The sequence below is a fragment of the Cheilinus undulatus genome, linkage group 2 (assembly GCF_018320785.1).
Source record: "Cheilinus undulatus linkage group 2, ASM1832078v1, whole genome shotgun sequence".
Taxonomy (NCBI): domain Eukaryota; kingdom Metazoa; phylum Chordata; class Actinopteri; order Labriformes; family Labridae; genus Cheilinus; species Cheilinus undulatus.
This window is the reverse complement of record NC_054866.1, coordinates 32,033,684-32,056,487: the sequence shown is the minus strand read 5'-3', so window position 1 is coordinate 32,056,487 and position 22,804 is coordinate 32,033,684.

Genomic DNA, 22,804 nt, shown 5'->3' with positions numbered 1-22,804 from the left:
CAGTAAAGTTACAAAGAAAGGAACAAAGGTTGCAAAGAGAGAATATTAAGTAACTTAATCATTTAATGTGAACATTTTAATGCTAAACTTTTTCACTTTGTCTACATTTGTTTCAATGTTTTCTTTTACTGGATTTTTTTTTTCCTACGTCCCAATTCAAGTTATTATGGGAACATTTTCCTGTTAAGTTCTATTTGTGATTTGCAGCATTACAGTCTATACTGGGTGATACATTTCACTTGTATATATTTTATTTTATGAACCAATTTAGTTATTAAAGTGTTTGCTGACCTAGTTATTTTGGAGAGAGTACTTATTCTAGTGTATTTTATCCTAGGTTATATATATTGTCCTTTCTAAAATCACTGGTGTTAAACAGAGAGATTTAAATTCCTTTTGTAACCAGCAGATCCTTCGTAAGGCTGAGTGTACTCTGGCTTCTCCTGATCTTGTACTTATCAGCGAATTTTCTCTGTTGTCATCAGGATGTTATGTTTACCTGCGTGTAGAAGTAACTGCCATTTAAAATCATTTATTCCATGTACAATCAGATTATTGGATGCTCCTTAGGATCTTATGTATATCTCTTTCAGTCTATTACCCTGCAAGTTCCTTTGAAGCCTAAGTTATATCAGTATTCACTTTTTTAGGTCTTATTGTGTATTTTAGCTTCAGTTACTGTTGTTGTCTTTGTCACTATGTTTTTTATCTCTGTTTTTATGTACAAGCTGCTCTGAACCAAATGCCCTTTGAGGGATTAATAAAGTTGTTGAATTGAAAACATGAATTCTTAACATTCGTAAAAATGTATCAGAGCAAATCCCTGCACAACATAAGAACAATAAAATGTAAATGCTTTATAATTTTGCCTTCAGGCTACACCTTTTACATAAACAGTTAAAAGGGTAAAATTTTATTTTTCTTCTCTGCTCAGCTGTCTGTGAGTTTTTGAACTAAATAGAGGCATTAAGGAGCAGTAATGCACTTCTTTTACACCACTGTGGCTGAAGGGAGATGCTGCAGTAGCTAAAGTGTACCAAGAGGAAAATAAAGTTGGAGATTGAATGCAATGAAAAAGTCACGTTACTGATCTTGATTAATCAGGATTAATGTGGTAACGCTGACAGCCCTAATAAGATAGTAACATTTTCTGCATTTTCATGATGCAGAGTGAATGAGTAATTCGTAAACATTTTCTAAAACTTCCTACCATATCTATGTTACGTGACTTAGGCTAGTTCACACTGTAGCCCTTAAGCCTGCTTTATGCTTGACACATCCGGAGTCGAGAGTATCTGCACGTTAAATGTGACGTAAAACCTTCAGACATGCCCCTACATGGTGTCCTGAGCTCGACGCACAAACTGTCTCACCTGTTTTTGTTCTAGCAACAAGAATAAACACCGCAGCTCCCCCTCCTTCATTCCCTTCCATTTACTCGTGCTTTTTTGTGATTTTTGCAGACACTACCCCCCGAGGAGGAAGCTGGCACTAGGTATGAATGCACCAGACGATTCCGCGTCAGTATGTGTTTGTGTGGCTGTCCACATGGAAAGCAAAACTGAACCTTTAATGCTCATTTCTGATCTTTCCTCTGATCAGATTTTTAAAAATTTGCTTGTTTATTGCTCATATGTGACTGTTTTTTCTAACAGCACAAGCCACATTGAACCTGACTGTGTACCAGATGTGTATTAACCTTGCAAAGCAGATGGATACGCCCGTTTCCGTGTTTCTCACTGGCGAATCCATCTTGCAAAGCTCCAATCTGAACCATTTGGGCCCGGTTAGAAAGTGACAGGACCAATCAGCGACGAGGGGCAGTACTTTCAGGCGCAGCAGATTTGTGACGTAGGCAAGTAGCAGCAGGAGCTGGTGCCGTTATGGAGGAAGAGATTAGCGTGGATGCTGCTAAAGTGCCAGTTTTATCAGAACTTGACAACATGTCTTTGCTAAAAGAAGAACAAAGAACAGCAATGAGTTGTTTACTTTTCAAAAACGACAAAAGTCGAGTACTTACATGTCTATAGTCGCCATGTTTTGTGTTATTCCTCAGTATTGGCGCAGCTCAATAGCGGCTATGTCACGTGTTTTGTTGCTCTTTTTGGCCCGTAGAGATGTGACAGACAGAACATTCATCCAATCACACTCTGAGTTTTTTTTAAATCCTCTGCCTTTTCTCAAACGTTTCCTATTGAAGCTTTCCAAGATGGATGTGTGAAACACATCCATCTGGTGTGTCAGGTTAGATGTGTATCAGATCATTTGGAATTCAACAGCAGTGTGAGCAGCCAAAAATAATCAGATCTGAGAAAAGATCAGAATTGAGCATTAAGGCCTGCAGTGTGAACATAACCTGAATGGCCTGAATCTGATTCAAGAAGGTCAAATTCAGTGCTGTTCACATTGTTAGAAAAAAAATTTGATTTGAGTCACATAGGAGCAAAAAAATCAGATTCAAGTCACTTTTAACTGTAGCATGAACGTAGCCCTGCTTAGGGTACTTTCTGTTTTTTTTTTTAAGGAGGCACATTAAAGATGATCGAGCTTGAACATGTATAATGCTTTTAGAATGATGAGGTCAATTTGAAAACTTTAAGAAAGTACAATGCTGTTGGCTCAAAAGGATTTTTACTGTAGATGGATCAGCATATTTTTTAGCTCAAATGATGTACAAATTTATTGGTATTTTAAAACATAATGTTTTACTTAAAGTGTCTCAAAACAGTGGCTTTAGCTGCCTGCTGGAGAATCATGCCCCTGGACCCTTTTAAGTTTGGGCTAAGGTCTGGATGTATAACCCTTCTGGCTTCACCCATGATTTGAGCTCTGATTGCGAAAATTAGATAAGATTTTTGCCATGTATTTATTGCATAGATTTCATGCTTAGCTGAGCTTTCTTCTTCTGTCTGAAACTTTTCAGTTCTTGCTAACATTTAAGTGTCTTTGTGCTATTTTGAGTATAATGTTGCATGGTGGATATGGTGTTTCAGTGTTTCGCACATTATCAGTGTTCTTATTGCATTAGAATGGTTTTTTATGATCTAACCCAAATTTATTTCAATTTTTAAGCAGACACTGCATTTCTCTACTACATTTGATTTTAATACGCCTAAATGCGTTTGAAAATGGGTTTCTACATGAAATTATTGCTTTTGTTTGTAAAATCTGAGTTTCTTAGTGCTTCCTACTTTCAGGCTTTTTCTTAAGTGTCTCACAGCTCTTGTGTCGCTGCAGGATTTTCCACCAGCAGTTAAGATAAAGTTGATCCTATTCACAACAGAGCGGAGCGGAGCTGTCAGACAGGTAACTGATGGCTTTAGATTACCCTGACAGAATTTTAAAGCTGTTATAAAAGTGACTTTTTATTTGATTGCTTTTGGATCTTGCCGGCCCTGACTTTATTCAAGGTCTGTTTGAGAACAACACAAGCAACCAAAGGACACGGGAGTTGAGTGTCTGTGTGTGTGTATGTGTGTGTGTGTGTAGTCAGGCTGGGGGTTTGTTAGGGAGGTCATGGTGGGGTGGTGGGGAAGTCACACAGGTAGGGGGCACTGATACAGGCAGTGTGGGACTGTGCAATCACCATGTCTCAATCTACAAACCCACCTTGCATGACCGATCTTGGGCAGCAGCTAATGGCCCCAAATTACAGTTCCTCTGTCCTCCAGAAAGCAACCAGTGTGGCGTGACCCTCAAAATGAGTCTTCTTTGGAGATGCATGGCAACAAGAGACGTATGAAAATAGCAGTAAGACTTAATTTGTGTTATTTTTCACATACTGATGCTTGTTTTGACCACCTGGCGAAATCTTTACGGAGTATTGACAGAGTCTGAGTTGAAATCATGGTAGAGTTTGAGTTAAAAAACCATTATCCTGAATGTGAGGGTGGGAAAAAAAGCACAGAGAAGGTCTGAGGTGGAAAGGTCAAACTGATGTTTCACCACGGAGCCAGAGAGGGACATTTTTTTCCGTCAGGATGCCTCCCGTGGTCGGGGTTAATGTGGTGTTGTAGGGACAGAGATGTGCGGATGAATTAATTTTAGGGATGAGCAGAGGAGCGTGGAGACAGAGGGTCAGAGTCCACTTGTGGAGCAGAGGTGGGAGGGAAGCAGGCAGAGTTTGAGGTTTTCTCAGAAAAAAAGAAATGTAAAATCAAATTTACAACCCATGAAACCCATTTGTAGTGCTGATGTGATTTTATAAGAGGATAACACTTTTCAACCTCTCTGGATGATAATAATCTACTTGTGACCTCCAGTGATGATTTTTGTGTGACACACAGTAAATATTTGTCAGCCTTAAGCCTGAAGCTAGGGGGGCTCAAAGACCCACTCTCCACATGAACACATTCTTGGCCAAAGGACCAGAATTTAAATCTTTCTTTGTTTTATATAATTACATTTTTTCAATGATGTCAATGCAGGAGTGTTGGATCTGTAGCATCCTGGCTAACAGTGAAGCTATTACTGGGGTCTAATGTTCACATTACTTATTTGTGCCACCTAATAACCCCTTTACATCACACTTTTGGCCACATTTTTTCCACAGTTGCCTCTTTTTAATATTCAGGCTTTTTTGCCTTTAATAGAGAGAGAAAGGACAGTGGATAGAACCAGTAAGAGGGAGCCACATGCCTGACTTGAACCCTGGCTGCCTTTTTACATGGGACAGGACATAATCATCAGGCCATCTGCATCCTCATATTTGCCCCTTTTAAAAATCTTTGCTACTTTTTAACCTCTTTTCACAACTTCAGCCACCCATTTTTACCACTGTTTGCCCATTTTTGCAATCCCTTTACACTACTTCATCTGACCATTTTCTAAACTTTTTGCCCATCTTGATTCCCTTAATTAACTGGAGCCACTTTTTAAATTGCTTGTCACCATTTTTCTGCACTTTTTCTACTTTCCTAATCCATTTTTGTCACTCTGTAACCACTTTTTACCACTTTTTTTTCCCTGCCAATTTGTGTCATTTTTAACCCATTTTTGCACATTTTTTAATGTTTTTTGTCTCTTTTTGTATTTCTTTAAGTTAGTCATTTTGGTTCTTTCTACTTTATTTTCTGGCATCCAGATTTTTGTGCATATCATGCTTAGCTCTGAAGTCTGATATTATCTGGTTCTGGCTTGAGCCCATTCACATTTCAGCATCTTTCTTCGATATACTGCCACCTAGTGTTGATAGCCAATACTGCAGCATATACAAAGTGAAATAAGCAATTTTTTATTTAATGGCAGTCCTAGGGGATCTTCATGATCTCTCTGTCTTGTTGCAGCACATTGCATGGGTTGCCATAGCCCAAGTATTCCCACACGAGGACCCTTCTGTGCTCCTTGCAGCCCTTGTTACCTCTGGACCTCTTAGAGCACCTGAACTCCATTGTGGATACCACAAATCTGATCATTCTGCATGACAATTAGCCAGAAATCCTTTCATAAACAGGATCTAAGGCGGCTTTCAGAGGTTTTACTTTCCCGGCATAGAGAGTCATGTGTGATGACTAAACAGAGAAGGTGTTTCACGCTGTCACAGGGGGACAACACAGACGCTATGGTTGACTAAGTATGAAGCTTTTCTCTTTACTCATGAAATAATAGATAACTTTGGTTCTACATTAGGTGGCACAGGGCCAGGTTCTTAATTGTTGAAAAAAACAGGCCTTAACAAGGAGCAAAGATTCAGAAAAGCTTCCAAGAGATCTTCAAAGTGAAGGTTTACAGTAAAACAAACAAACAAAAAAAAAAAAAACACAGTTTACACTAGTAGGATAATTAGAGGTTATCATAATGAGCTGACAGCTAAGATGTTTGTGGCTGTAATGGATGAAAAATATTTCAGAATTTCCCCTTTCCGTTTGTGCTAGCATACACATTTTCCCTTAGTTTTCTGTATAACTCCATATGTAGTCTTTCTTTTATTTCAAACTCCCACACAGGATGAGTTGTGTTACTGTAGCTCTCCTAACAATGATCCCATTTTCCACCCCCTTAGTGCAGCCACACCAACATCGATCCCTGCATGAGGTAAAAGGAAATGTGCTGATTCCTCGCTCGCCCAGTTACATATTAACTGTTGGCAAAAAGAGAAATAAAAAGAGCTTATAGACTCAGACAGATAACCTGCTACTGCATCTGTCAAGACCAGGCAAATAAATGGACACTAAAGGTCGTAGTTGCTACTGTCACATTTTCCTGTTATTGGTGTGTTTATGGCCAAAATAAAAATCTATGAGTGTCAGATAGTAGGAGGACTGAGAGAGGAGATTTTGGTTATAAATGTGTCTATAAAATATCTCTTTGAAGAGGGGCAGTTAGATTCTAATTGTTTTATAATGGCCCGCCCATATCTATTTTAGATACAGAATTTCAATAAGCAGCTTTGAGCTTTTAGTTATTGTCACCTTTTAAAGAGCCTGTGAGTAGTCTTAATTAAATATTAAACTGACTGAAACTAATATTAATCCTTTCTAATGACCTACCGAAGCAAAAGAGACCACAAGACTAAACACTGACCACTTCTGTGTAGTCCAACGTCTTAATTCACTGCTATAGGGGGGTAGGTGCCAGACCAGGTGAACAGAATCTGCAGACACAGTCTTACAGACTCAGAGAAAGTGATACACTCAACTGTTAAACAGCTCTGCTTGATCATACAGTAGGCTATAGGACAAAACACTCAAAGACAAAAAATGTATGACTTTCTCCACGGGGGTCGCTAGAATCAATCACTCTGTAAACACTCTGAATTTATTCTCCTTCATAACTAGTAAAACTAATGCTAAACTAATGAGAGGGATCTGGCGGAAAACCGTAGCTCTTTCAAAATAAAATTTGATTCAATTTCCGTTTAGGTTTACGTAAGGGTTAAGGATACAAAAAGTTAAACATTAAAAAAACCTCATCACAAAACGTTTGGTAAAGCTGAGTAATCTGTCTGCTTACAGGAAAATAGCTAGTCTTCCACGAAAACACTCTCACACAGTAAAAATAGCTTATGTAGCTCTTCTAGCTATGTAGTTAGTGTAGCTGATGTAGCTAAAGTTAAAGCTCACTAGGCTCATGGATATCTACACTAACGGAACTTTGCAGCTGACATTAGCTACGTGAGCTATGTAGCTAATGCTATTTATATAGCTTACAAAGCGACATTAGCTCTAGCTACATTTTCTAAAGCTAACATTGCCAAAGCAAACTTAGCTACATTGGATTTTGTTGTAATGTTGAATACATAGCTAGCTTAACTATGTTAGTTTTAGTGAAAGCTAACAAAGCTAAGGACAGCAGCCTTCCAAAAACATAATTTACCCCCCGGTTTGAAGGTGAGACCTCAGATCTTTTTTTCGGTTTTATTTATGAAATGTTTTTTAGTCTGTAATGTTGGAATGTGGTTATTTCATGACTGTAACCACCAGACTTTGTTTATAAATAAAACTGATTCTTAAAAAACAAACAATTCTAAGAAGAATCAGTTAAAATATATGAGAACTAAAACAGCTACCTTTTTATATTTTGTTAATTCTTGCTTGAGTGATATAGAGTCAGTTTCATAGTTAAATTCCATACTTTTAAAAGTCACATATTATGCTAAATACACTTTTCCAGGCTTTTCTAGCAAAATTATGTGTCGCAGGCCTGTTCACCCCCCTCAGGTTCGGTTGTCCCTTCTCGCTTGGACCAAAGCTCCGCCCTCCATTAAGCCACATCGATTTCCTCAGAGGGATGTGGTCAGGGGTGGTCAGACATGCCAAAATCCAATACTGGAGGGTTTTTTCAGCAACAAACTTCACAGGCATGTTTTGGGGACCTCTGAGAACAATATAAACGTGTCTTAAAGGGTTACAGTATGTGACCTTTAAAACAGTTTAGTCTTTTTTATGTATGCGTCAATGTGAACTGCAACGCAGCGTATCACATCTTGACTTCTAGACTAGCTAGTGTTAAAAACAAACAAACAAACAAACAAAAACACTGTTAAAAAGACTACCAGGTGATGTGTGTAAAAGTGTCTGACTGCTCCTAAATAAGAATTAAGCATTTATTTGTTAGCTTTGGTTATGTAAGGAACAGTATTAAAAAAACCCACATTCATTAATATAAAACAATCCCATTTAGGTAGGGCCCATTTGCTGGATATTTCATAAAATGTTTTTTTTATTAACAGATTCCATGGCAAAACTTACAGTTAGAACATCAGGAAGAGATTTTTCTTCGCTTAATACTACTAGAGTACAAGATCATCATAGACATAAAAGGTAACATTGTCTCCACAGGGGTTCCCTAAACCAACAGGAATTAAAAACTAACTAGAAAGGCACTCAGAGAGTGCAGACCTCCACCATCAGCCCTATGTCCTATTTCAAAAAATCCTTCAAAAAAATTCTTGGATCCGTTCCCATGTGCCCCCCACCACAATATACACCGACTACTCTCTCCCAGTGGGGCAGAAACACTGAGTCAAAGAATTGGCTTTAGAATTCATAATTAAGCTGAACCTAGCCTGCCACTCTGCATGGAGTGTTACACAATGTAATAAATTAAGTAGTAATAGTATACATTTGTGTGTGCATTTTCTCTCTTGTTGTGTAGTTGTGTGTCATGAAGGCGCTGACAGCAGCGTGTTTGTTCTCCAGGTTTCACTCCGAACGTTCCAGCTCTCCTGGCTGCTAATGGCAGGTGTGCATGCCTCTGCATTAATCAGGCTGCTGTGAACCTGCCGTTTAATCACAGAGGAAGCCGAGCAGGTAATTACCTCTGAATCTTTAAGTGCTCCAGACGAGTAGAAAAAAAAAACACAGGGCATGGAGGCTGACATTCCCAATCACATGTACCCTACAGCTGAGTGTCCTAGGTACACCTTAGCTCAGCTAAGTCAATCAGAATCAGATGTCTGGTTTATTAATAGAGGCATAAATTCTGGAAGGAACTACATTAGTACTGATACAATTACATTAGGATATAATCATCTCATCAAAACACTAGAATGTCTGGAACAAGGGTGTCCAGACTACAGCCTGTGGCCCACTGTGCTGTGGCTCATTTTAAATATTCCTGCAATATTATTGACAAAATCAAATACAAGGGTAGAAAGTAACAAAGTATATTTACTAAAATGGCTGTAACTGAGTAGCATATTTGTGCACTTTTGAAAAATAAAAATCACACTTTTACTTACTTTTATTTTACTTTTTTAAAATACTTGTTTCTAAATACTAATTATCTTCAAACATCAGCTCCCTGATAACATTTGGCTGCTTTGTGCAATTTTCTCTTTTTTTGTGTCTAAATGTAGCGATAAGTTGTCTGTCAGGGTCCCTCACAATCTGATTGACCGCTCAAAATCTCTCACAATACATGGATTTTTGAATTTTAGCCATTTATTGGTAAGTATCATCCAGGTATTTTCTCCCCTTTCCACATATTCAGCTATTAACATACCTACACATAGACTGGATCAGTGTTTACTAATTTTATCAAAGAGGGGGCATCTCAAAGGGGTATTTCTGTATTTTTGAAGCTGGGTTGGATAAGGCAGTGGTTCTCAACCTTTCCAATTGTGAATTGGTTTAGAAGTGGCAAAAACAGGCAGAAAAAAGTGGTAGAAAGAGTTTAAAACTGACAAAAGTAGGTGTGACATGGCAAAAATGTGTTAAAATTGGTGGGAATAAATGATGAAAGGGGGGTAAAAAAATTTTACAAAATTGTTGTAAAGTGGTAAAGGTGTAATTTAAAAAATATTCTTAGTTTTTTTAGGGCATCTGGAGACACCCTCTCAGTGTCTTGCGACCCCCAAGGGGGTCCTGACCCCAAAGTCAAGAACCAGTGGTATAAGGTACTTGGCAATACTAGTAGCATTAATCTCTAGTAATTCCAGTAAGCATTACCCCCTTCAAACAGAACACACAGGAGGAAGCTAGGCTATACAGCGTAGCAGATTGGTTCTCTATCACCATGAAATTTAACACGTTTTTGGTAAAAACCAGCCATAAAACAGTGTGGGCTCAATAGTGCACTATATCTCTCAAGTGGAAAACTGAGTAGAACTAACTAGTTTTAGATTAGTTACTTGTTGTGTCCTCTGATGAGGCCTGCAGACCCAACAGCTGTTCAGATACACTGAGGTGGACAAACAGTACCAAACACAGAGGCTTTCTGGGTGAAAAACAAAATGCTTAAAATTTTCCATGTAGTGTATAATGAGGCCAGCTATTTTGGCCTGGTTTTACCTGAAACTTGCTAAATTATGGGGAGATAGTGAACCTGCCTGCTATGCTGTATAGCCTAGTTTCCTCCAGTGGTCCTCCTGTCAGTAGGGACAACACTCATTTAAATCACTGGAGGCTAATGCTATTAACTATCGCCAAGTACCTCAAAAAACTAGACTTCAAAAGTACTGAAATATCTCTTTAATGTGGCCTTGTCATTCTTATGTGTAAGTGGCCTTCTGTGAAAAAAGTTTGGATACCCTTAGTCTAGAATGTCATTAGAGAAAAATGAGAGTAAATATAGTGAATGGATGTTGTCCTCTCAGGGCCTTTGTATTTAAGTAAAAGCATAAACTACATTTCTGAGGGGAATAATCTTGTAACTTATTAATTGTATGCATGTGTCTGTTGAACTGCATTTGCCTGAAGAAAACTATCTAAAAAAAAATGTTGTTATGGCTAAAGTATTTTTAGAGACTTAAAAAAAACCCTCTTAAAATGTAATAATCGTTTACATATGTGTTAATAGAAGGACTTCATTTAGATAAACAGGTATTGACATAAAAGACACAGCTACAACCACAAAGGAAATGTGATAATGAGTTATCACAACTCAAAAATAAAATAGAATTGCTATATTTACATGTGACAGAAACTTTGTAATGAACACTTTGATACTTAGAAATGATTGATGGTGCTCATAAAGTGCATTTTTACACAGGAACATTATTTTGTCGCTCCATTTTCTTCAGTAAATTACCCCAGTTTACTCAGATTATTTCCTGTAAAGCACAACAATGAGTTGACACATTGTTTGGATTTTGACAAGAACAAGGTAAATACAAGATAACTGCATTCCTGTCTCCTTTCTAGAAGCTAAATAAAGAGACTTCTTATCATGCAGCTATTCATCACCAACTCTTCCTCATAGGTGTGTGTTTGACTTCTCGCTGAGTACAGCAGCCAACGGCTGTGATCTGATTCTCTCGTCTTCTTTTTTAGGAGTTTTATTATGAGGAGTCACACCTTACATGAGCTGGCACAGTTTGTCTGCTCAGAATCAGGTCACGGCCCATACTGTGTGTGTGTGTGTGTGTGTGTGTGTGAACTTTATATGGTCACTTTTTTTCTCTCAACTAAGATTAAATTCAAAGGAAAGAAGTTAAAAGATTGAGACAACTAACAGCAGCAGTTTTGAGTATAGGACTGAGATAATTGTGTCTGACAGCTGTTTTTCCTGCTGTGGCTCACTAGATGTCAGCAGTGAGTTCAGTGGAAAGAGGATCAGAGGAAAGCTGCTGCCTCACATCTTTCAGTAATTCCCCCTTAAACAAAAGAAGTCCTCTGTTTGGATGCCTTGGCTCTGGACTATGCAAACTGAAGCACTGGCATGGAACAGCTGGACAGCATTAAAGCATCATGGAGCTCATGAGCTCGAGTCAGGCTCATGCAAATCCTTTCACAGTTCATCAGTGTAACGGCCACTAATAGATAACTAGAAGCTAAATAAGAACATCTTCATACTTTGCACTTTGTTTGAAACATTTGGATAATGTATGTACTTCCAGGAATGACTGCAGGATCATGAGAGGTCCTGGTCAAAGTATTTTATTGAGAAAATGACCAAAAATAGAAAAAAAGAGGAAAAGAATAACAGAGTCTGCTTTGACAACAAACACTGAGATATTTATTCACTACATAGTGTAAAGAATGGTTTCAGTGACAGTGACAAAAGTGTTATACCCTAAAGCACGCACCTCGATGTCCTATCCCAGAGCCTCAGTAGCCTCTCTGTGCCCATGTCTGTCTGCGGTGCACCTGTGTGATTTTTCTGGCTCATTTACTTTTTCTGTTTGAAACACAGCTGTCAATCTCTGTGCCTGCCCGAGTTGATAAAATATGATATAATAATTACACAATACAATGCAGTAATGAAAACACATGACTTTACACACTAAAATGTAGGGCAAAATAATACAAAACAATAAAATGTAATGGCAACAAAACACAGTAAAATATGATTTGATTTAAGAATACCATTCAATATAATTACAAAACAGTTCAAGTTAGTACAATAAGATTTAACACGAAACAACACAACATGAGGATGGAATATGATACAATATGATAACAAACAAAAGGATACAATATGAATGCAGGTGTAAAGAACATGATAGGATATGATTCAGTTCCTTCAGACATACAGTAACAACACATGACACAACACAAAGACTCACTATAATATGATAATATGATACAATGATGACATGATGCAGTACAATACAACAGATTAAATAATAAAATGATAGGGCAAGAAAAATATATGATATGGATTAGCTCAATAAGATATAACATGATATGATACAAAACTACAGAAGTCGTAAAGAGCCATACATTATTTACTCTGTTTTCTCGTGATAACAGGATAAATCAACTCATTATCATGGGAAAACAAATGTTGTTATCCTGTGATAACACAAAAATTAAGTTGTTAATACAAGAAACAGCGTTATCTCGAGATAATGACAAGAAATAAGTCAAGATCACAAGAAAATAGAAATTATTTGTTATCATAAGAAAACGGAGTAAATAATATATGAGAATATATGGCTCTCTAGGGCTTCCATACAAAACAATGATTGGCTTTGAAACAATAATGACATGATGCTGTAAGATGTGATGTGGTACAATGAGATATGATATGATACGATATATGATGGGATATGATACAGACACAATACAGTAAGACATGGCACAACATGACACATCACAAGACAACATAAAACGACAACATAAAAAAAGGACAATACTATACGATGCAATGGGATGTAAAATGGTTGGATACAATATGATATGACCACTATGGTACGATATGATACAAACTATTAAACGATAAGATATGATTCAATATTGTCACCTCCTTAAAATAATTGCCTAAGTCATATTTTCAAGTTTTTCAGGAGACAGAGAAAACTAAATCAAATATAGAGTAAATGATATTTAATATTCCACAAAAAAGTTCTGAAAATAGATGACTATTGACATATAAACAAAGCTGTCAGTTTTTCAGCATAGGAGGATTAGATGACTTGGGCAAATTCATTAACAGGCCTTTGTAACTTAGACCAAATTACTTCTAGATTAAGTGACTTAGACAAAACAGTATACTTCTTTTCCCCCACTACTGTGACAGACCATGATGAAGGGTAAGACACAAACAATTAAAAATATTAGTGGACACACAGAGACTCGGGAGACGGAGACTTGCTGCTCCATCTCTTTAATGATGTCTTCATTGTCATCTTTATTGGATGGCCTGATCAGTGTCAGAATAGACAAGATCATCCTCTACCAAAAAGGAAAAACATTTTAACCCTTTGAGGCATATCTGGTGCCAAACCATACTGTGCTCTCTGTCATCATGGGATCACTGCTGTCGACAGATGAGAAGCAGAGCTTACAGATGCATTGAGATGTATTGTGTTTTGATGGGTTTACCCAGAGAGGAGAAATATCATAAATTTTAAGTGCCTGACAAATTAAATTGCATTTAGTTTAGTTTTCTTTTTAGCTAGTCTAATGGCCTATTGTACGGGACTAGTATTGCCTATGGACCTCTGGTAATTTGTAGTAATCGCGTAGACATCTGTGTTTTTAATCCCGAATTAAATTAACCATGTCTGTTATTTGCAGCATAAAATAACTTGGACAAATCACCCACTACATTTTAGCACACACACAGAGATCCACAGGTGACACTAATCCCTTACGAATCATCAACTCCACAATTTGGGGGGTAGTGATGTTTTTCTCCGGTTTTTACTTCTCTGCTCTTTTTTGATCCAAAAAATAGTAGAGGCTGCGGAGGAGAATGTTAACAAAGTTGTGACACACATAGGCTATTCTCTTCAGTTAAACATAGTAGAGGCTCATGTTTAACATCACATGTCTCCCTTTCTATAGTAACAGGAGGGATGCTCAACTTTCTCTCTCTTCCTCTGTCTGATCAGCTGCACATCAATGTACAGGTGACTAACGTGACTTTGACGGCTGATGGGTAATGGAAGTTAGGGGAGATATTTCACTAGTTTATTAGTCATAGTCAGCTTGCTACAGATTTAAAAATGTTGATATATACAGTGCTTAACAAATTTATTAGACCACCTGTCATATTTGTCTCAGAGACCATCCAGCATCATGAAGTGCTTTAATGCAGACTCTTTCATTTTCAGTGAGCTCTCCACGTTTTACCATTTTGAACAGGAATGAGGGATTTCAAACTGAATTCACCTTTTTATACCCAAATTTGAGCCGGCTCACTGGGCTTCTCTGAGAAGTCAGAAATGAATCAAGCATAACATTTAACCACTAAAACTAATTTTTCTGTTCAGGAATGCAAGTAAATAACTATAATTTGACATATTAATCAAGAAATATTAATGTGCTTTACTATTTTTCATTTTTTTTATAAATCAATTTGAAAATTCATGGATAACAATAATAATTATATTTTAGCATTAAAAATATCATTTGGGTTAAAGAGCTTCTACATATTGATGTGTTAACCATTGCAGAAACATAAAAAGTAATTTGGTAATTACCAATGCTGTTAATTTAGGTCAGCTGTGGCATAAACCTTACTTTGGGTGGTGGTCTAATAAATTTGTTAAGCACTGTTTATATACTGAGGATGTTGGTAATTTTACCAGAGGTGGCCAGCATCATGAAGAGCTAACTGAGGCACACACACACAAAAAAAAAACATTTTTTTTTTGTCAGAAAAAGTCTTAAGACATTATTATAGGAAGGTGTTGATATGATAATGGAAAAGTACAATATGATAAAATGTGATGAAATGTAATAGGATACAGGACAATACAATTCAGCACAATAGTATAACAATATGGTGACACATGATATGACACAACACAAAGATACAATACCCTAACATTATGATAGAGTACGATACGATAATGGCACAATACTTGGAAATGCTGCTGTGATTGATACATAGCCTGTAGAAAATACTGGACGGAGCCTTAATGACTTCAGACATTTAGTTACTGAAGGGGTTTTTGAAGCTAATCCACTGCATGTTGAAAATTCTGCTGTCTCAAACTAACTTTAGATCAGCCAAGAAACAGACCAAGAGGTGGAGCTCAGGTGGATCTTAAGCCTCCTGAAAAACAAATACATTTAGAATTGGATATCAGCCATGCTCCTAACCTCATTATGCATAACTGTATCTTTCCTTAAATATGGGTGATGTGTTTAAAAACTACATCCTGTACAATGTGTGCCCATAAAGACATAAACTGTTCCAAATGAAATATTTTTTGATCAAGGTTGTAAACATGTTTATTTCTGCAGTAAAAATGGACAGTGTAACACGGGGTGTGTAAGTTATTTCTGCTGCTGCTGACTCTTGGAACTGCAATTTTACACTTTCAAGTTGGCTTCATTTTTCAGCCATGGAGATTGTGACTTGGACTGATCATATTCAAATATCTAAGGAGATTTAAAAAACTTTTTTCTACTCTGACTAATGATGAGTCTCCTCTTTTCTGTTTTTACCTGATGCCATAGAGATGCAGGTCTGTTCCTCGTACACTCTGACAAAGTGGCTGCTGAGTCAATATTGACCCTCAGCATGCAGGAGAGAGGACCAGCAGCAGCTGGGAGGAGGAGGAAGAGGAGGCGAGATCATTTAAACTCACAACAATGCAGTGATTCAGACCCAATTAGTTTAGCACTAATAATTTAGTCAGTCCTCAGAAATACATAAAAATGTTTCATTGTAACATATCTAAATCATTTATTACGAGGAACAAAAGGGAAGTTTACAGCAACATTTTTGCTCCTTGAACAATGGCTGCAAGATGAAGATTAGTTTTGACAAGATACATCAGCTGTGTCTGGGGTCAGCTTTACTCACTTACAGTAGTGAAGGTGTGGGAGTGTCAGACTGTTGGGAGGTGGGCTCACATGATGTAAGAGGTCGTGCTAACCTGGTGAACAAAAGGCAAAATCAGTGATTTCCTTTGTATCTGAGTCCTTGAGACTTCGTCAAAACCTTGAGATTCACTTAAAAAAAATCTCAAATCTATTGCATCTCTTTGGTGTTTCTTATCAGCTGGTGTATGGTCGCTGGAAATATGAGTAAAAAAGAAATACTACACCAAAGTAAATCAAAAACCAAAGTACCGTGATGTGACAACAGCCAAACCTCAAAGCTGCTCTGATCTGCTGTGATTTCACATTAGAAAAGGAAGGAAGCTTAACCCCTGACTACACACGCCTTGTGTATGAAGAGCAAATAGAGCAGAGACTTAAAGTCTTTGGCCACAGAAACACTCTGTCAAACATGCTCACACGCCTTGCAGCGGCGTGTGTTGTCCTGGTGACACATGAACTGGCAGCCTCAGGCCTCCACAGCTCCTCCGGTGCAGGATCACCCACAGGTCATGTTTATGAACTGGGAGGAGTGGATGGATGCCAGTGTCTTCCATCACTTTCCTCTTCCTTATCCTTGCTTCTGTCAGTTGGCTGTGAACAGAAATACTTTCTCTCTTCCTTGTTCTCTTCACTGTGTGTTTTAGTTCAGCCATCTTCCTGTGACTCATGGGCATGTTGATGAAATCTTATTGAGCTGATATAGATCAAAGCTACAGCTCCATCCCATAAAGAGAAACTGCGATGCAATCAGAACAACTGTGGACAGATCTAATCACCTGATGAGTTTATAACAGATAAACTCATGGGGGGAAACATGAAAATAACCTGTGAAAAGAGCAAAGGGATTTCTATGATTGACAAGGTCTTTTGTGTGGTGGATTGAGACCAGATCACAATCTGACGACTAAAACTGTTATCTCTCATTTTTCCTCAGATGTTTGCTGTCTCTAGCTGACAGTTCATGGTTGAGTCTACTTAATTCTTCCTGTAAAGATCAATAATGTTAAAAACTTTGCCAAAACAAACAAAAAAACTGAGTCTGTCTTTTGTTTCTATAAAGTAAAACAGAGCTGGCTTTCTTTAGTAGCCAAACATTACTGCAATTTGACTAAAATATGACAGGATTTTCCACTATTTTCTTTTTTTAAATAAATGCAGTAAAGCTAGAAAATTTATAACCTTAAATGCTTTGTTGAACAAGACATCTTTAGAAAATAAGTCCTAGTTTTATTCTTTCCAAAAAGTTGACACACTTGTTTAGATTAAAAAACAGCTTAAAGCTTTCAGGATACGTCACTTAAGTCACTTGTAGATAAATATGTCTGCACCAAACAATTACACACAATTATTTCCACTGACAGAAATATTCAAATAGCTTATATGTAACTTCCTGTGTTTTGGCAACCTTCTGTTGAAATACAAAGCACACCTAAACATAAAGGAAGGAACTAAACTCCCCATAGTTTGTCGACTGGTCAAAAAAACCTTTACTTCTTGTGCCACAATGGTAAGAAATACATAATGTTTTGTGCTGAGCTGAACAGCTTTTGTTCCTCAATTTGCCATATAAATTCTCTTAAAGGAAATGGTGGTTGAATATTCTACATAAACCTAGTGGGAGTACTGGGTTGAAATGACAGCTCAGTTCAAGAGGACAAGTTGTGAGTCATAGTGACTTGCCATTCAAAAACTAGCAGGTTCTAAGAGCTTGGTCTAATGTGAATGGCCATAACTAATGTCAGTTTCTCCTTTTTTCCATTTTTGTTGTTGTACAATAATTAGGAACAGCCAAAATAGTACCAAACGAAGAGCTGTTGGGGAGCTAAAAGGCTGGATCTTATAACTGATCTGAGCCAACTGATCCAGATCGCAAATGAGAGCCGGAATTCCCTACATGACTAACGGGGAAGAATTGGTATTCAGGGTTTTCAATGCCAAACTATGCCAAGTGTGATCGTTTGTTGGAAATCGATGACAGATAAACAGTGCTCAAATGAGGAACCAAGCACCAATTGAGGGGCGACTGTGGCTCAGTTGGTGAAGCCTGTCAACTTGAAATCAGAAGGTCAGGTGCTCGATCCCCAGTTCCTGCAGTCGCATGTCGATGTGTCATTGAGCAAGATGCTTAGCTACAGTTTTTATTCCCACTGCTTTGTTGGAGATATGTAAATGTGTATGGATGTGTTTAAATGTGACATGCTAGTACTGATGGTCAATTCTCCATAACAACCCTTGCCATCAGTGTATAAATGTGGAGTGACTGGAGTAGGTGGTTAGAAGTGACCTGCATGATAAAAGCAGATTGAGTCATCAGAAGACTAGAGAAGTGCTATACAAGCTCAAGTCCATTCACCATTTACCAATCTATTTTAAGCCCATGTTACAGTGTTCCTTCAGTGGCTATATCCATGAGCCAAGAAGACATCCATTTATTTCTGAGGGCATATCTGAGTGGCCTGACTGACTGACATACAGATGAGGCCTCCTCCTCTTCTTTCCTTGTTAATAGAAAGTTAATCTGACATAGCATCTCCACCATGTCCCATGCCATAGTTTGGCTCAATAATGCCTCTTAGAAACAGATGAGTGAAGTCACAGAGACAATTTCCTAATAACTAGAAACCTAATAGTGAGAGGAAAGGAGATGGAGCTTTGAATAATCCATCATCCATTTAAAATACTTGGAAAGGTGCAAATAAACCCAAAAAAATGAACCTGTTCTAAAACACTGACAGACGAAAGTTTCAGTGTTGGTGTGAAAACATGATTAGAACAAGCTGAGATTTACTTTTTTAACATTTAAAAAAATTAGCGTTCAAAGACCTTTGGGTGAGGAAATTTACTTTCACTCTCATTCCTTCTGTGCATTTGATTATTACCCATACTATCAGAAGTATTCAAGTTAGCAAACCAAGAGCTACCTTAGGGTGTAGCAATGACTTGTTCTTCTGTAGAAGACAGAAATTCAGAAGATATCAACCTCATTTCAGATTCTCTATCTTAGCCAAAAATACTACAATACCCATAATCCTTGAGTGTCACAGCATCTTCACTGATTGGTGGAGTTTCTGACTTCCATGGAAATGTCTGCCAAGCCTGCGAATGAAGGCCATCGACTGTTGTAACGACAATACATGCCACCACAGTATGAATACGCAAACTACAGTATATTTTGACATTATCAGAAGTGTACAAAAGAGGTATGGTTTGAAAGCGTGAAAAGCTATAATTAGTCACAGATAAGATGAATCCCCATGGACTGTAGTTCTTTCCTCCTTGTAAAGAACTATGTCTTGTACCTTTGCCCGTTCTTAATTTTCCGGACCCTGTTTTTTATCAGTAAAAACAAAAGTTTTTTTAAAAATGTGGTGATAAAGAGTTTAGGAAATGTCTATGGGAGATCTGAATGGTGAATTTTACTTCTGGAACTAGTGCAGCAGAAAAATAGGTGAACACTGTTGAGCTCTATAATAGAGGACTTGACTCCTCAAGACTCCAGCCAGCTCCCCATTTCAGATTCGGACAACTTTATTGATCCCAAAAGGGAAAGTCATTTGCATTTGTGCTTGCTGCTGACAAGTCAAAGTAAAGGGAGTTAGCCCCAGAGCTAGCGACAGGTTCAGCCCAAGAGCAGACCACAAAGTCTCCCCCCGTGTGCTCCAACCATGATCAGAAAATGCTGTAGTTAGAGCACACAGGCATGCCCATTAATAACATGCATTACTATTGGGCTTGTCTACATGTTGCTCACGGATTTTCCTTGCCTCCTGTACCATCATAAAATATTTCTATGTAACTTGGCAACATTCTCTTTTTCCTCCTTAGTTAAAGTCAAAGTGCCACATTGAGTAATAATAAGAGGTGATGGTGGGCGGATTTTGCTACATTTTGACTTAGCCATGCCAGCTATTCTCCCTGTTTCCTGCCGTTACACTAATATACCCAGCAGCTGACTCTTTCATAATCAGTATACTGGAATTTGAGTGGTATCAATCTTATCAAAGTCTCATCAAACAACAGAAAAACATAAATATTTAAGACAAAACTTCAAAATTTAGGACAAAAAGGGACTTTTACATGCTGTGTCGACAACAGGTTTAACAGCAGTTGTCCCTCATCTTTTTGCAGAAGAGCTGAGCAGTTGGAGAGTTCAGGTCGGGGGTAAGGTCCAGATCATTCTGTGGAACAGTACATGGCTTCTTCCTCCTAAATCTCACGCACACACTGAGTAGCCCTTGCCCTTTTTATTTTACTCTTTCCAAATGTTCCGGTCCTGTGCACCGCTCCGGCCATGGGGTGAGGAGTGGGAGGTCGCAAGAGGTGAGTGAAGACACCAAAAAGCAGCCAAGCACACCTTGAGACAACAATTGAGTACTCACAGTGTGTGCCTGATGCCTGACTCAAAGCATACAATGACCCAGAAAACAGGTCGATGCTGGCTGGATCCAGTCTTGGAGCATAAGTAATCATACCCATGCCAATGAAAAATGGATAACTAGCCTTGGTAAATAAACTAAATGTAGATAACATATACATACCATCCCATCAACATAAGCTACTGTATGAGCCACCGTTCATGCTTCCACTTCTAAAATAGCTTGATGATTAAATCCCTGATTAGACCTCCAACCTTTTTCTGTTTTATTTATGAAATATTTCTTAGTCTGTAATGTTTGCACTGTTGTGTTTTCTTGAATGTAACTGCTGGACTTTGTTTATTAATAAAATTAAAATTTTACAAAAATATCTAAAGCTGAAAATATGTTGCAAATTACGACGCTTCTGTTCTGACAGACCGCAGCATGAACGGTCTGCGAGAGGGGCTGTTAGAGTTGTACAGTCAGCAGCCAGACTGTGTTGGAGGTGTTGGAGGTGATGTTTGTGGTGAGGGAGGTCCCTTTTCTTAAGTGAATATTCAAGCAGGAAAATGGCAGCCTGGAACCATTTTTTTCTTTTACAGATAGAAAGTGCACTAAAAATAAGATGCTATAGTCAATATAGACAAAAAATAATCAATGCCATTATAGAATACGGCACATATATCATCAGTACAGCCTGCTTTGTCAGTTGGCTATGACATGAGCCTGAAATGTTGTTTCGGGCAGGCTCACTTGCATAGAGGGCTTGATGGAAATTCAGATAAAACAAATCATCCACTATCTTGTTGTGGGGTATTGAACATTAAAGCTGACTCTCTAAGCCTCCAAAACAAAAGCAAAATCAAGTTTTCCATCACACTTGAATAATCTGCTGTTTCAGTCCATACAATATGCTGACTCATACCCAAACTACTCAAACATTTAAAAAGCAGGTTTGATGCAAATTTAGAGCTATATTAAGCATTTATGGCAGATGAGAGCTGCATGTTACACTTCCTCAGTGTGAACTACATTACCCAAGTTAATTTTGATAAAGGAACACACCTTTAATAGTTCATGGAGCAGTAAAGCTGTTAGGCATTCAGAAATAAGATACACCAGACTTTAACTGCACAGGATCAAATTAATAAGAGTTAGATCCTTACAGCTGGTTGATGCCTACTGTGACTGCAGGTGGACAGACAGGTAAAAACAGGTGGACTTTTCCACCCCATGGAGCCTGGTCCCTGTCCCTGGTTGCTCAACCTGTGAGTCACTGCTGTGTGTCACAGTGTAATGGGCAGTGCGTGTTCCTCGCTGTGCTCCAGTGCGCAGGCTGCTTTCACAACCATCCTGATGCTCTGTGTACTGGATCAACTGTTTTTGCTGCTTGTTATTATTTGTTGTTAATGTTTGACAGGATTTGAAAGAAGACATGTGAAATGTATGGCCCTAAGATGTGACAAGACATACTTTTTGTTTGGATGAATTTGTATGCCTTCAATACTTATTTAAAATCTGTTCTTGGAAAATTTCCGGCTTGATTTTAAAACATGTGAAAAATCAGTTTGAAACTAAACTCCTATTTCTTTCAGGGGCAGTTTTAGGAGGCCCCAGGTACAGACCAGTATGAAGCCCTTACTCGTGTAGCCTAAAGCAATCATAGTGAGTGAACAAAACATTTTAAGCATCGCTTTCCAAGTAACAAAGCCAAAGGACTACAGGACATACCTGTCTCTTGGCCAGATTAAACTTATAAACATAAAATATATGCTCTCAATAGGTGCAATATGTGATCTACCAAAATTTATACTTTTGTATTTATTGCATGACTTTTTACCACACGGCTCACCATCACTTCATTGTTTTAACATGTCTTTGATGAGCTAACTATAATTCATTAGAAATGAAGACATTTGGGGCTTTTCTGCAGGCTTAGACCTTTTTGATGCTACTTTGTGTACCCTTATCACCTTAGTTACATTTTTCATCCGGGTCCTAATAATCAAAAATAATGTTAGATATGAACATATTTGATGCTATAAAGAAGATGAGGCCCCTTGGAGAGCGAGGCCCCGGGCAATTGCCCACCTTCGCCTTACTTTAAAACCGCCTATGGTTCCTCAGCAGCTCTCTGGAAAAGATTTGGTGTCAGACAACAATTTGATCTGTTATTAAGAGAATCAATCAGTTTTTGTTGGCCCTAGAGACTGCTAGTTGAGTCATTAAGGTGTCACCATAGATGACGGATCTGCAGACAGATTGTAATTTATCTGTTTC